Source organism: Lagopus leucura, unplaced genomic scaffold (assembly GCF_019238085.1).
Source record: "Lagopus leucura isolate 7727_CA_CO unplaced genomic scaffold, USGS_WTPT01 Super-Scaffold_739, whole genome shotgun sequence".
NCBI classification, from domain to species: domain Eukaryota; kingdom Metazoa; phylum Chordata; class Aves; order Galliformes; family Phasianidae; genus Lagopus; species Lagopus leucura.
The window spans coordinates 13,395,698-13,411,022 of NW_024962255.1; the positions used below are offsets into that span (position 1 = coordinate 13,395,698).

Below are 15,325 nucleotides of genomic sequence, written 5' to 3' on the forward strand. Positions count from 1 at the left end.
TTTGGCTTACAAATTGCAAAGTCACTCAAAGCAATTCACATAAATTTCTTATTATTTTTAATTAATTGTGTATATGAAATGAATTCAAAACCAGATTTACAAAGGCTAGTTAAGATGAAAGCATAAGATAGGGCTAAAATGTCTTTGGGAAAAAAAAAAGCTTCTAACCAAACTAAACTTGAGAACAACATGGAGAAGTCCAAAACGATGAAAATCTCCAATATTTTGTTTGAGAACATAGAAATCTTTGTTATAGCTGTACAGATTGTAGTACATTAAAATGTGCAAGGGTAAGTGACTGAGTAGATTTGTATACTAAGCTTTTGTTTTCAAAGGCCAGCTGTGAATTTTAGACAGGTTTGTCAGACCATACAGTCCTATTTTAGTCCTTGGCAAAAATCAGGATATAATAGGAGAACACATCATGTGTTAAAACAGACAGGTTTGCCAAAACAGCAATGATGCTATGTATGAGGTATGAAGAGTGCTCTAGAAAATCCTCTGCTCACTTTCTTACCAGTGACTGTGCACCCTCCTTTTCAGAGAGGTAATACTGTAAATACACCTTTTGCTTTCAGACAAAGTGAATGATCTCTTGATTTTAGTGAACTGTAAACATACAGCCCTACCCACACTGGACAAAGAAGGGATTGGAGATCTTATCTGTGACAACCAATATAATCTGAGGATATCTAATACCTCACAGGATCAGATGGATGCCTCTAACATCCAGCAATATGACACCTGAAATAAGTTCCAGGAGCAGGTATGTGTTCACAGCTATCTGTTTTCTTTTGGTCTGGAAATTCTGGGTAAGACAAGAATAAAAATGTCACTACCTATTTAGCATAAGACTTCATCCCTGTAAATCATTTCAAAAACTGGAGGAATAAGTGGTCACATACTGTAAACCCTAGATGTTATCTGCCTATTCAAGTGTACTTAGCTGGGACTTTGATAATAGTGAAGGTTTCTCTTTGATACTTTTAATCTCAATTTAGACTGTTGACAGCTTGATGATAGCTTTTCCTAAAATTACTGGAAGAGACTTTGCCTTTTCAGCAATAAACCACTGACTGAGCAAAACAAGAGCTTCTAAAAAGCGGATTGGAGTGAAGGGGCAATTGAGCTTTATTTCAAATTTTAGGAAAAGCAAGAATGGAAAGGTTTGTTTATTGGTGTTTTGCTGCAATTTTACGTATAGTATATAATTCCCTGTCAAATATGGAACAGTTTCATTACCTTTGAGCTAAGTATTCAGTTAGAGCAACTTTAATTCTATGGAATATCATCCAGGGTTAGGATTGTTTTGTACAAACATTGCCTGGAACTCTGAATCACGTTTCTGATTAAACCTGTGCACCAGCAGAATGACAATTTGTTTTCCCTACTGCAGGAACACATTTGGCCCCAAATATTTTCCAAAGAGATTTGTATAGATTACATTACTCTCGATAGTCACAAGAATATTTTGACAGTGATTGCACTGGCATGTGACAGTTGTGTCTTCGAGTATTGGTGAAATATGAAGTTCATGTTGCAATGCAGAAGGTAATTACAAAAAGCTGGTTAAAATAAGAAGTATCTTCAGTGTTATATGTACAGGTCACCAAATAGCTAAGTGAATAAATTCTAATAGTATTATTACTAGAAGCACTTATTTCTGCAAGCATTCCAGCCATAGTACATAGTACAAAACATAGAAGTTACAAGGCCTATAAAGTTACTCACAGGTTTAGTTATGCACATAGCCAAAAATTTGCTAAATTGAAGTCTCTATCTGTCTTAACATTAGCCTGTAGATTTTGTGGGGATTAGGAAATCATACGTTCTCTTGAAGAGTAAGATATAGCATGATATTATGCGATATTGGCTATAATGGAATATCCTCAATGCTTGTTAATACTTTATATTCTTCTATTTTTGTCACGTAACATAACTTGTATTTGCATCCAGATATTTCTCTAGTAATATTTCTCCTTGATATGTGAGAGATCATTGTTATTTCTACGACATGCGTCAATTCTTTACACACCTATACATAGCAGTAACAGTAGCAGTCATCAATATATTATTGTGACAAATTTTACAATACAGGAAAAATAGCATTTTAGCAGCTTCCTGAGAAGAGTTTAACAGATATGCAAAACACTTATGGTAAGTGACATGGTAAATAAAATTGTTTCAGTGCACACATACAGAGGGAGATTTCCTTAGCTAAATATATTTAATTCAAATACAAAGCCACCGAGGGAAATCTTTGTTTACTATTACTAAATGCACCTGTAGTCAAGGCTTAACTATATTTGAACCTGATTATTATAATTCTAGTAAATTATATAAAAGTTTGCACAATCTTCTGTTTAGTTTAAGGACTAATCCTGAATCATGTGGGCACATGTATCTTAGCCAGAAACACAATGGCAACAGCCTTCAATAATTTCTACACATTTGAAACTTTACCTAAGAGTATTTCTACCAGTAGGAGAGCAGCTTGTCAATTCACTCCCTAATACTGGCTACAGTAGCTCACATCTCTAGGCTTTCAGTGTATAAGACCATCTAGATTTGTTCTCATTTGAGATAAAACATATAGATATATTCCACAGACCTGCTCAGCATTATAAATATAAATAAACAGATAAATAAAGTAGATATAACTAGAAACTCATTTATGGATGAAATATTAATTTATGTACATTAATCATGTATTCACATGTGAAGAGACACATAGCCATATTAACAGAAAAAAAAAAGTATTCATTGTGGGTTGAATTTATTACACGCTTGTAGAGAGTATCAAACACTACTCCAGAGGGAATGTTTCTTCCCATAAATTTGCACAGTACCAAGCACAATGAGGCTTTAATTTCACTATGATGTCTTTGAGAACCTCATGGTAGCAGAAGACATTACTGGAAGCAGCAGTATACCAAGTCTTTGAACACTCTGTTCTAGGAATGAAGAAATTTATTTATAACGTATCTGCTTTATCATGAACTCTGGAACCATACAGAAAAGTTGCTAGTAAAAGAAAGAGACAAAATTTGAAAAAAAAGGAATAAAGAATGAAACTAGAAATATAAGTAAAGGCAAACAATGAGAATAGAGCAGGCTACAAAAGCAAAAATTCTTGCTTTTCTTTCCCCTTTTGTGAATTAGGATGCAGGTTTCCAACAAGCCAGTGCTTCTGTAACCAATCATTATGCTGCTACACTTAGAATTACAAACAAGTGACATGGCACAATACACAGGAGACAGTTTTCCCTGATGAAATGGGATTTCCCGGTTCCCCTGCTCCACAACCAAACACAGCTAACAACAGATTAGCACTCGCATCTACTAAACTTGCAGCATGAATTAAAGGCACTTTAATAAAGGAGGGGAAGAAGAGAAGGGGGACTGATTTTGCCACAACTTGCCTGATCTCTGTAAGCTTACTTGAGGTGAGCTCCTTCCCCTGCATAGAATCAGTGATTTATTTAAAAATCTGATTTTAGATACCAGATCATAGTAATGAAATAAAACAGAACAGCAAACAAGTGTTGTTTGGAAGGAAAGGGTACTACTTTGTTAATCTAAATATCATGTTCTGATGAAGATCACAAAGATCTGACTGACTTCCATTTATCAGTAACCATTAAAAAAATAAAAATAAAAGAAGTAATTTAGCCAGAAGACAAATACAATCTGACTACTGCAATCTAATCATTTTAATTTACAAATGCATCTCATTACAAAGATTTTTTCTTTTTTTGTTAACTAAAGAGAAAAAAGCTTTTTTCTTATCAGTAATGAAGAAAATTCATAAGAAAAGAGGAGAATGAAAGGGCAGGTATAGGTAGGGTTAAAGGATTTATTGGCTTTCGTCGTCTTCTGCCTACAAGTCGAATAACCTTAATTGTAAAATAACAATCAGGAATCTGAACTCTTAAGTCTGTCATGCACAACTTTTAGTACGATGTGAAAGTGAAAAATGTTTTTCCAGTATGCAAACATAAAGGTAAGCACAAAGGGAAAAAATGAATATGGTAATACGTTCTAAATTTCAGAGGAAATTGAAATCAGCTCCATAGAGGCAACTGACTCTCAAGAGTCTGTGAACTAAAGAAAAAGTATATTAGTCCAATGCCTGAATTCTACTATTCAAGGAATAAAAATACAATATTTGGTTGGTACTACTAAGGGAACATTTTGTGTAATATCAGGATATACTATACATCTGCTGCATCGAAACAAATTGGTAGAGACCAATGGTTCAAAAAATACAAATGGACTGCTATTTTTGGCAGCCACACACATTCTTTCAAGTACTTTCAGCTGCTGAAGAAAATAAAGGGGGGACTGAATTTCAGATAAGCCAATCCTTTTTGACTCATGGGTTAAGAAACAGCAAATCTTATATGAGACTCTTTCCAAATTAAATTTCTCTACTAGTCATTTCCCTTTTATATTTCTAAATGTCAGAATAAACCAGCATTTATCCAATAAATCCATACCTGTGTTAGCAAAAAAATGCTGCAACTCATTTCTGACTTTTCTGAGCTTAATAAATATCACAAGTGTTTCAGCTATAATTGAGAGTGTGACTTTGAATTAAGCAAATATTCATTAAAGATATTTTGCCATGCTATTTTCATCTCAGATGCTGCTAATGGAATAGACCAAATTATTGTAGGACCAGGAAGACAAGGAGAAGAGTGATCTCATATTTTGGTTGACCTTCCAATTCCAGTGACCTTTAACAAGAAAAGAAAAGAGGATTTTGCTTATTTAACAGAAGTAGCAGAGCTGAAGACACAAAGCATTTCAAAAATATTTCTCTCATTCTCATATAAGAGAGATTATCACTTCTCACTTGAATTTACTTTAACTTTTGGTTTGTATTTCATATTAAATTGCAAGGTTGAAAGCAAGGTGCAACTGGATCAAAGATGTAAATGAATATAAGATAATTCTTATGCATTTAAGCTTAATTGAGTGTAATCGATATGTCTGGTGTGCAGCCAAATTCAACTATTGTGAAAAGCACCTAATGTATGGACATTATTTTTGGACTACTGAATGCCAGAAAATAATGACCTGGCATTCAGCTTTGGTGAATCAGACCTTGAATTTTCATCTAAGAGCAGTTTTGAATTATTACCAAAGATAAGGTGTAAATGTGCAGGGGAATTTTATCCATGTTTCTCCCATGAATCATAAATGAGGGAAAAAAATTACAGACTAAATTGCACTTAAAAGGAATAAAGTCTTTTCATGTCATACATGATTTATCAAAATGATCTCATTTTAAGGGTACTGTGGTGTATCTTGATTAATAACATTAGTAAGCATGATGAATGGCCTCTTTAATGGTAACACAGAATTTATTGGCAAAATCCCTACTTCTACCAAAAAGAGGAGGAAGTAAAACATGCAGCAGACAGTTACTTACAGGAACAGTTTAAGTAAACTCTCTCCTGTATGTTTTGCTTTTAAGAGGTCTTTGAAAATTCAAAATTTGAGTTTATCCTTAGGTTCATATTGAAAACAAAACTCTCTTAGCAGTTCTCTGCGAAACAATCTGAACTCAGAATGTACTGTAAAAGGATGTAGTTTATTAAGGTCTTTCAAGAGCACTGCCTCCATCCCATTACAACCTACTTCAATATCCTTTTTATTTTGCATTAATATCTAAAATGTTTCTCTTCTTCCATTACTCCATCTCCTGCCTTTCCCCCCTCCTCTTTTTTAAAGCCTGCTCCAGCCTGCCCTAACTAATTTCCTTTTGGGCTGACAGATCAGAGGCCTTCCTACCACTGTTCCTTTTAGACCTGTGAAACCCTCCTCGTAATCCTGCTGCTTGTCCACAATTAATCTTTCCAGTTGCCACATTATTAACACTACCACCCACAGACAGAGGATGCCTGAGCACGGCTGGAGTCTAGCTCCCCACTGGAGCATCAAAGTTGTCAATCAGACACTAGTCAGAAAGTTGCCTGCTGTCAACATCAGAGGTTTTCATCCTCTCCTACTCGCTGATCAAACATTTTTCTTCAGAAGATTAATTCAAAGTCCCCACCCATTTCCTCCCATATCCTCTTTCCCTTTTAGGTTTACTCAATGATCCATCTTCTATATGGAAAAGGAAGCAGTGTATAATAGAAATCCTTTCAATACAAAAGTTCAGCAAAACTAAATTTTAATCCCAGCTGTTATCAGCCCCCACCCGCCCACCCCCACCCCTGGCAAGTTAAACACCTTAAAGAGTTTGGATTAGACCTAGTCACAAATGCCTTTGATCAAAGGCTCAAAGACTTTACACAAATGTAATCACAAGGCAATGACTGCATCTAAGAAGCCTGAATTGATTTGTTCTACTGTAACATATAGCATACAAAAACAGCCATTAGGCTTTCTGACTTCTAAGATCAAGTATTTTCAACTTCTGTCTCTCAAAGCCAAGTATTTCAGCATCTTCCTAATGCTTTTTATTTTAAATTACAGCATTAAAAAAAAAAAAAAGTAGCTTCTTATTGCAGGATATTTGCATTTTATCTGTTTAAAAATTATATCTTAGCTACCTGTGTTTAGCGGCAAAAAGGATGCAAGAGATTCTGCTGCTCATTTGGTTTACAAGCTGTAGGAAACTTCTCCCTAATCACAGCCCAGACTGTAACATTTTCTTTTGTATATTTTGTATATTTTACACCTCAAGTGGCTCGGTATTTTTCATTATGCTAGATAATGGAATTTGTCCCTAAAGGACCACTTACCAATGCTTGCAACACAACAGTGAATGAAACAAGAACTATTAATATAACCCAACAATCTATTCATGTGAAATTTAATGCCTAGTTTTAAAAGGAAAATAAAATAATTTGAAATTACACCACAAAACAAATTTGAAGTTGCTAATTACTATCCTCTGAAATAGATTTCTGAATCCTTATTGACATATGACTCGAAAAAAAGATAAAAGAATAAGGGAAAATCACTGCCTTGACTTTTGTACTGAGTTTGGGAAAGTAGAATCATAGAATCATAGAATCATAGAATCACCAAGGTTGGAAAAGACCTTCAAGATCATCCAGTCCAACCGTTCACCTATTCCCAGTAGCTCCCACTAAACCATGTCCCTCAACACAACATCCAGCTGTTTCTAAGTAAACTCATCCAAGAAATTTACATTTTTTTCTTAAATTTCTTTACCAGCATCTTTATCAGTTAATCTTCAGGGAACATACATGCTACACTGCTTGCATTTGCAGCATGCAGAAGCATTCACTCAGTGCACATTCTAGTAAAATCAAATGAAAAAATTAATGAACAAACAAACAAACAATCCTGTTATACTCTGAAACAGAAAACAGTCTTGCCAGAAATTTCTGAAAAGTCACACACTTTCTTTGAGGTGTCTGGTAGAGCAAAGCACAGATGAGCCAAAAGATGTAAGCAGATGCTAACGTTCTTCAAAGATTCCCCCTTCCCAGTGCTGAAGCATGGTTATTCCCTGTGTTTCACTCACTGCACAGTGGCTCTGAATGAGGAGGGAACAGGATTGAGTTCTACAACAGAAGGTGCCAAAGGCTAGGTAAGTCACTTATGGGACTGGAAATACATTGATAACTTGTTAGATTGTCACTCTCCTCCAGTCATTCTACATATTTCTCAACTTATGATATCACAACTACAAAAGACAGCAGTTTCCTTAAACGTTCTTGTCTAAATCCTCCTGAATGAGAGAAGACTTAAATGCCTTCTTTCTAGCAGAATGTTTGGAAATGCTCTACGTTCTGTCAAATATTACGAACTCCAGAATGTGTTATCTTGAACATAAAAGTACACTGTGAGGAATTCTACGTGAATCTCACACATAGTATGCCAAAAGAAAAACAAAAACTTCCAAAACACTTTATCAGTAGTACTGTGGTATATTATTTTTCATGGAACATTATTTTGAAATATAAATGACTCAGAACCTCTACTCTTGCTTTTGCAAACCTGATGTCCACCTGATGTCCTGATTCTCCAAAAGCCAAGGAGGAACCAGTCAAGTAAATTGCTTTTTGGATTGGAACCTCTGTTTCATAAATTAAATCAGTAACATAATGCCATCACTTTCAAACAAATTCAAGTCAACAACAATCAGAGGAATGCAAAACTGCACGTGTGTCTCACTGACCAAACATAATTGCTTGCAATGTTAGAAGGCCAGTTTTGCTTTGCTGTTCATTCTGCTGCCTCTGGGTTGCTCTATTTTTTTAATTTTTTTTTTCCAGATGTACGGACAATATTTCAAAAATGAAAGAAAGGTCCAAAAACTAAACTAGACAGCCCAATAACTGTTGTTGAGTTACACTAATAATCACATTGCTTAACAGGCACAAGAACCGAGAAAATGGAAAGTTAAAAATGTTTTTAAGGCACTTTCATTCTGCCATTTGGGAATAAAACTGAACTGCAGCTAAAACTTCTTGTCACACTACTGAGTCAGCAGAAGGGGGTGCTGTAGTGTAATCTATTTAAAATGCAAAAACAGTAACTTTTGTAACAGCAGATTAAAACTAGCATTTTATTCACTTGGCATACCCACAGCATACCGAATGCTGGAATCAGACTTGTCACTGCACACTGCAGGTTATTAATAGAGCTCAGAGTGGTGTTGCTAAATGTGCAAGTTAAAAAGCAAATAAATAGAAATGGATTTATCCATGGTATTTGTTTCATGGGAGAATTCAGCATGGCCTGCCTTACACAGCACATTTGTATATCCAAGATCACTGAGGTTCAATTTTTTATAATTTTCTTTTATTTTTATTTTTTGGATTTGACTGAAATCCACTTACCACAGCCTGAAGTCCTGGAATATGTCATCTATAAAATTAACATTCTAAAGAAAAACACGCTTATTTCCCACCTGGACAAATAAACGTATTAAAAAAGACACATAAGAAAGAAGCCTGTGGCTCACTACCTCTTCTATCTAATGGGCCTTTCTGGACTCTTGTGAGCCAGCACAGGAAAAAAGTCAAAGGCTTCAGCAGAAACAAATCAACACATTGTGCTACAGCTTTACACTTCGTTTTCTGACAGTGTCAGGTGTTAGGACTGGCAAGTGTGTGTTTCCCCTCTCTGTGCAAGCCAATTCCTGTTTTCCTCATCTTGATCTCTCAGAGATTCATCAAAAATGCGATTTAATTACATCTCCTCCTCCTCCTCCCACTCACCAAAAAGACTGTAAACATGACTCCTTTTTATCTCCTGATACATCTGGACAAGTAGACAATGTGCTAAAACAAAATAAATCTGCCCTGACAGTCACATCAAAGGGTTCAGCTAGGGGCTTGCAGCTACTTAAGGCACAGGAATGTTGTTGCTAAGCATCGCTCTACAACCTATCAGTCCCTTAAAGAAGAGCTTTTTTCTTTCAGAGGGAGATGAGGAAAGCTGGAGAGTGGGAACCAGACTGCAAAGGGAGATTGGGGATTTTGGAGGATTTTGAAGCTTAAAGTGAATTGTGTGAAGAAAAGGGGTTTTGTTTTGTTTTGCTTCTTGACATACAGCCTATGTTTCAGGGAGGGGAAGTAAGCAAGGAAGGAGGGGCTAAAACTTGTTGATGAAACATTTTCTGAAATTTACCCTTGGATAAATATAGGCAAAGTCTTTGATATCCTTTTCCAAATCCCTGTACTTACTGTAGATTCAAAATAGAAAGACTGAGAAAAAACTCATTAGGTCTGGGATACCAAGCCTGTAAAAATATATTGTGAAATGCATTCTCTACCCTGCTTTTCTATCAAGCATTTGATAAATATGTGTGCACTCCTAAGTACATGAAACTGGTAATAAAGACCATATTTCATAAACATGCTACACGGGGAAAGTTTTGATACCTATGCACACAACACAATTTGATGCTCGATTTACTAGTAAAAACTATTCCCTTTAGAGAGAACACTTCACTGAAATCATCTGTTTTCAGCACTGTACCCTGGAGAACATTCAGTACTCACAACTCCAAAGGAAGTGAAACCCATGCTAGAGGCGAGACCATAGAACTGCACTAACTACAGACATAGCCATGATGAAATGGATAGCAAAAAAAAGTTCAAATTATGCTCTACTCTCATAGACACAAAAACATTCAAGACAGGTACACAACCCAGACAGAAAAGTACAAAACTATTATTTTTCAAGCTTAGTTATCAGGGTCAGCTAGGAAAACCCATAGTTTAGTTACAGAGGTGAACAAACTTCCATTATCCAACTATGTCTTTTAAAACCAGTTAAAAGGTTTAAAAAATCCTCCTGCTTTTTTAAGAATTAAACAAAGAAAATGTGTAAGGGACTCATTCTACATGCAGGGTAACTATCAAGAACATGAACAATTACTGAACCTGTGATATTGCACAAATAAATAACACTTAGCATTATCTTCAGCACTATCATATTTATTAAACAGTGACTGAGGGCAGCAGTAACCATTTTTATTGTCCCATATAGCTCTTATTTTCTAATTAAACAGAAGGTTATTTCCACTGCCAGTGCAACCATTTATCTTATGTGAGTGTTACATAATATTTTTTGCCAGGCAAGCCTGACTGTGAAGTGTTCTGTGTGGTGAACTGTGGCCCAACATGCTTTCCTGTTTGGTAATCAAAGAAATGGGCCATTTTGTGCTATGTTAATAAATAAACTTTTTGCAATTTCTCCTAAAACATGATAAACCTTATACTTTGTCCTACCCTCTAGCTTCAATACAAGGGCAATGAGCTGTATTATTAAAGATATAGGTCAAGCAAACCTGATGATTTCAATCCTGTGGGGTGCTTTAGAAACTGTTGTCATATTACTGAGATCATTCTGCTGTTCCTAATTATTCCTCTTGGTTGCTTCACATTTCAACTGATTTCTCTCACACTTATGTCAAAATTTATAAGCTGCTCTGTGTAACAACACTACATTATTTCCTCACTTGTTATGGTAATATAGGACAGAAACTAGGAGAATGCTTTAATCTAGCTGACAAGGATAATGTAGCCTAGAAATGTAATAAACTTTGAATCCCACCACAGAGTTGTTGGCTTTTTTTCCTCTACCGTGAAACATTTCACATAGATAGACATCTTAGAAAAACTAATTGCTACAATAACTTGAATATTCTCTTAACTGAGTTGCTTTTATCAGGAGAAAAAAAAAAAAAAAAAAAAAAAAAGTATCAGCATTGAAGTGTTTAACAGCCTGGGCATTCTCCTTATTCCTGTAATTGCTATTGTGCAACATTCTGGTGACTGCACTGAAAAACTACATAGTGCCAAAGCAAACGTTTTTCCATGGAGTCTGTGCATCAGGCAAACCATTTGTAATTAACAGGCCAGGCTTTAACACGGCTGTAACACATCTCCAGCTGACTGGCACAAAATTTTATTTGCACTAAGTAGCTTGACTCTGGGCAAACATAAAATCAAGTTTATATGATAGCTTCATGTTATACAGTGCCGTTTGAAGGATTTCAGAATGTTGGGAAAGCTGCCAGTGGAAAAGGATGTTTAATGAAAATTTTGAGTTTTAAATCTAGTGCGGATATTGCTTGCAATATGGGCTAAGATACAGAAATATTATTTCCTTCAAAACATACAACAAGGTATGAAACGATATTTAGCAAAAAACATACAACTCCAGATAGAAAATGTTCTATCAATAACTCAAACATGACATTCATTCTGATACTTGTAGGGACAGTTTTGCAGAAATAGCTTTGTCAAATGCTGGAATGTTCTTTTAAAGCACTTTTAGTCATCAGCAAATGGGAAAAACAACAATCAACAAACACAAACTAATAGATTTGTGAAGAAAGACATACAAACTCAAAGCTTTGTGGTATATCATCATGATAATACGAGAATGTGTCCACTGCATCAAAGCAGTACAGCAATACAGCAGGAACAAGAGCACTGTTTTACAATCAAAACTTATAAAGGAACTTTTTTTAGCTACATGAAAAATATTATTTAATTGAATATGCTTACAGGAACCAGAAAGGAGGCAGATGACACTGGTTCCCATAAGAAATGCTCACCAACATAACAGTAAGAAGAAAAAAAGGAAGACCGTGGAACAGATTTCTGTTTTTTCTCTTTGTAGAGTTAATGACCTGCCTACAGATAACTTTGCAAGGTTCGAGGGAGGAGGAGACAACAGTCAGACAAAATATCTTCTGAAGAGTCTCACATCTGGATCCCAATTAGAAATGGACTCCCTGTTATGTCCTGACAGCTGGCGGGATGAACTGTTCATGTGTTTATAAAGTGAGATCTCTCTTTATGACTTTGTTTTTTCTTTCCCAGACAGAAGGCTCAGCGTGTACAACAGGACTCGCTTTGTGTCTTCCATTTGGCTCCTCAGCTACCACCTGCCAATATGTAAAACCTTCTTCAAAGCATATGATTTTAAAAGTCTACGTTCAGATTTGTTTCCAGAGTGGATAGCCAGAAGAAGGCAATGTCACAGCCAATTTTAAAGCTGAACCGTCATGGAAAGTGCATTTAGGCTTTAAGACTGACTTGACATAGCGTAATACAAGTACAGGAAAATTGGGAAACATTAATCATATGGCTAAGTGATATATTAACTTATAAACCACCTGCTTAGAAAACAGAAGTGCCAGTGGGAATGATTAAACAAAGGAACAGGAAATAATATTGAGATCTTCAAAAATTAAAGATGAAAGATACAAAAGCAATAAATTATAGTGCCACGTGAGCAGTATCAAATTAGTATGTTTACCTGCCTTTTACTGAATCAAGCTAAAGATGTTGGGAGGCACTAGACACTATAGGAGGGAGAAAGAATCAAAAATAGCTATGGAAAATGTAATACAAATGTATGAAAAGTTCTCAAAAGCAAAAGTGTTCTACACACAAATAAAAAAACTGTTAAGCTGTGACGCTTTCAGATTTGAATTTACATAAACTCCATCTAAAATAATGTCCTATATAAACAGTGCAGAGCTGTCTGAGACTTCTTGTTTTTATTTGTGTTTTGGTAAACATGTGATTAGAGCAGGGTGAACATCATCACATAATCAATTTTTATAATAACATTTCTTGAACTTATTAAGAAATTACATTCATTTTTAAATTTTACGTAGTGGTGAGGAGTTCAGAAAGGGCAATGAGTTTCTCAAAAGTTGGCTTTGGAGTGTGGCCACTGATGGGAATTTTTTATTTCTTGAGATAATGGACTTAATGAACATTGTTCCTCCCAAAAACACAATGGATTCTGCCTCTCTGAGGGATTCTGGTCCTAGATGAGCAAAACTTCTAACTAGTGTTTCTTACCTGTAAAATGAAGTACTTGACAAAGTCTATCCCTCAGCTCTAGAAACTATTCCCTGCAAATGTGCTTATCTTCAGGACATAATATAGTTCAGGGATGAGAGGTCAATTATTTTATTTTTTGTAAAACATAGGAGTCACTGTTCATTTAGATGTCTGTGGATTTGTTTTTCTTTGTTTCAGCTGTTACTCAACTTTCTCATAAGGCTTACTGAGTACTGATGTACTGAGTGCTTCCAGTTTCAGATGCAAACCTGCCATGTACAGCCTATCTCAACTCTAAGACACTTTTTCCAACAAACTAGCCTTGCCATTAAAATTCATTTTTCCTGTGCTGAGTGTGTAGAATTTCAGGTGAACTAGGTGGCTCTTTTCATATCCATGAGATAGGCACCAGAGATGATACTTTTTTAGACTCCCTTATTTACCCAAGATAGAATTTCCTGGAATTTCTCACCATAACTTATGTCATCTATTCTTTTAAGAAATCTGTTTGCCTACCCCCCTCAAATCAGTCGTCTTTTTTAGTCCTCCAGTGCCTTTCTAGAACCACAGGTTTCTCCAAAACTAAACACTGTATTCTCATAATAGTTGCACCACAAATAAACATGGGGATGGAGTCAAACTTCCCCCTCATACTTCATATCTTAAAGTACTATATCAGATGTGTATGCTGGGAGAGCGCATTCAGCTGAATAACCACAAGTCCTTTTCCGAGTTACTGATTTCTAGGATGAAGTCCCTGGTCTATAATCATAGCTTGAAAACACAGTGTTTTCACCTGGCTTTGTAAAAATGAATACTGCTTGCCCATATCCAGTCTGACTTCTACTGTCTCGTTATTTACTGGTTTTCTGATATTTCTTTCCAAATATGGAAACCTTATCTCTAATGATTTTGTTTTATCTCATCAATAGAAAACATTATACAGTACAGAACAAACAAGATTTCCATCAGAGCATGTCTACTTCATCAACGTGAAACCTGTTCACTGGTGCTTAATTTACTAGATGTATGCCATGATTAATCTCTACTACTCTATCTTCATAATAAAAGAATAAATAAGTGCAATATTTGTTAAACATTATTACAAAACCAAAAGAAAGTCAATACTGAAGCCCATGGCTTGCACTGAGCAAGCAGACAAAGGACAAAATGAACAGGAGATCGTTTATTATTCGTGGTGTCATCTATCTGTTTCCTTAAACCAACAGTTAAGCCAGAATTGGTTGCAGTTGCTAATAAGATGACACTTTCAGAAAAAGCATACACATTTTATATAGTGTAACAAATACTTTGTGAATTTTAAAACTGTTCACATAAGTTGGTGTTACGCCTATTGTGGAATAGTAGAAACTTCAAAGGGAATTATGGTAATAAGGATGGATCATTAAACTGGTGTGGGGGAGTGGCATGAATGTTTCCCTTTTCTTATCCTTAGCACACAAAAACTGTGTAGAACTAATACTAATGCTACAAGCAGACAACACAGATTTACTACAGACAAGAGAATGACTCAGCAACCAAATAGGAAGAGAAAATAAACCTGGGGCATACAGCAAATTCTGTCAACAAGTGCTTGAATTTGTACTAGGAGTAAAAGCGCAAAAAACAACAGAGTAAATCAATATGATCTGAAATCCTACACTTTTTAAAAAAATATTGTTTTTTTTTTCCTTCATAATCTATTGTTACTTCATGATCAGCTGAGATACTGTGAAAGATAGGACAAGGAGCAGTGGCCTAGAACTTGAACATTGGAAGTTCTGTACTAACATGGAAGAAATTTGTTGTGGTAAGAACGATGAGGTACTGAAATAGGCTAACCAGAGAGTTTGTGAAGCTTCCTTCTATAGTTCAAGGCCCATCTGGATGCCTACTTGTGTAGGGAATTTGCTTTAGCAGTAAGGTTGGACTTGATTTCTAGAGGTCCCTTCTAACCCCTGCAATTCAGTGTGATTCCTGTGTGATTCCGTGAACACATAAAATATAAAGATGTGTCA

General features: G+C 35.6%; 1 protein-coding gene across 2 annotated transcripts in view; it reads right to left on the minus strand.

Moving 5' to 3' along the window:
* Nucleotides 1-15,325, minus strand: part of LRMDA (leucine rich melanocyte differentiation associated) — a 673,100-nt gene that overhangs the window by 133,513 nt on the left and 524,262 nt on the right. The gene's annotated exons all lie outside the window — the stretch shown is intronic.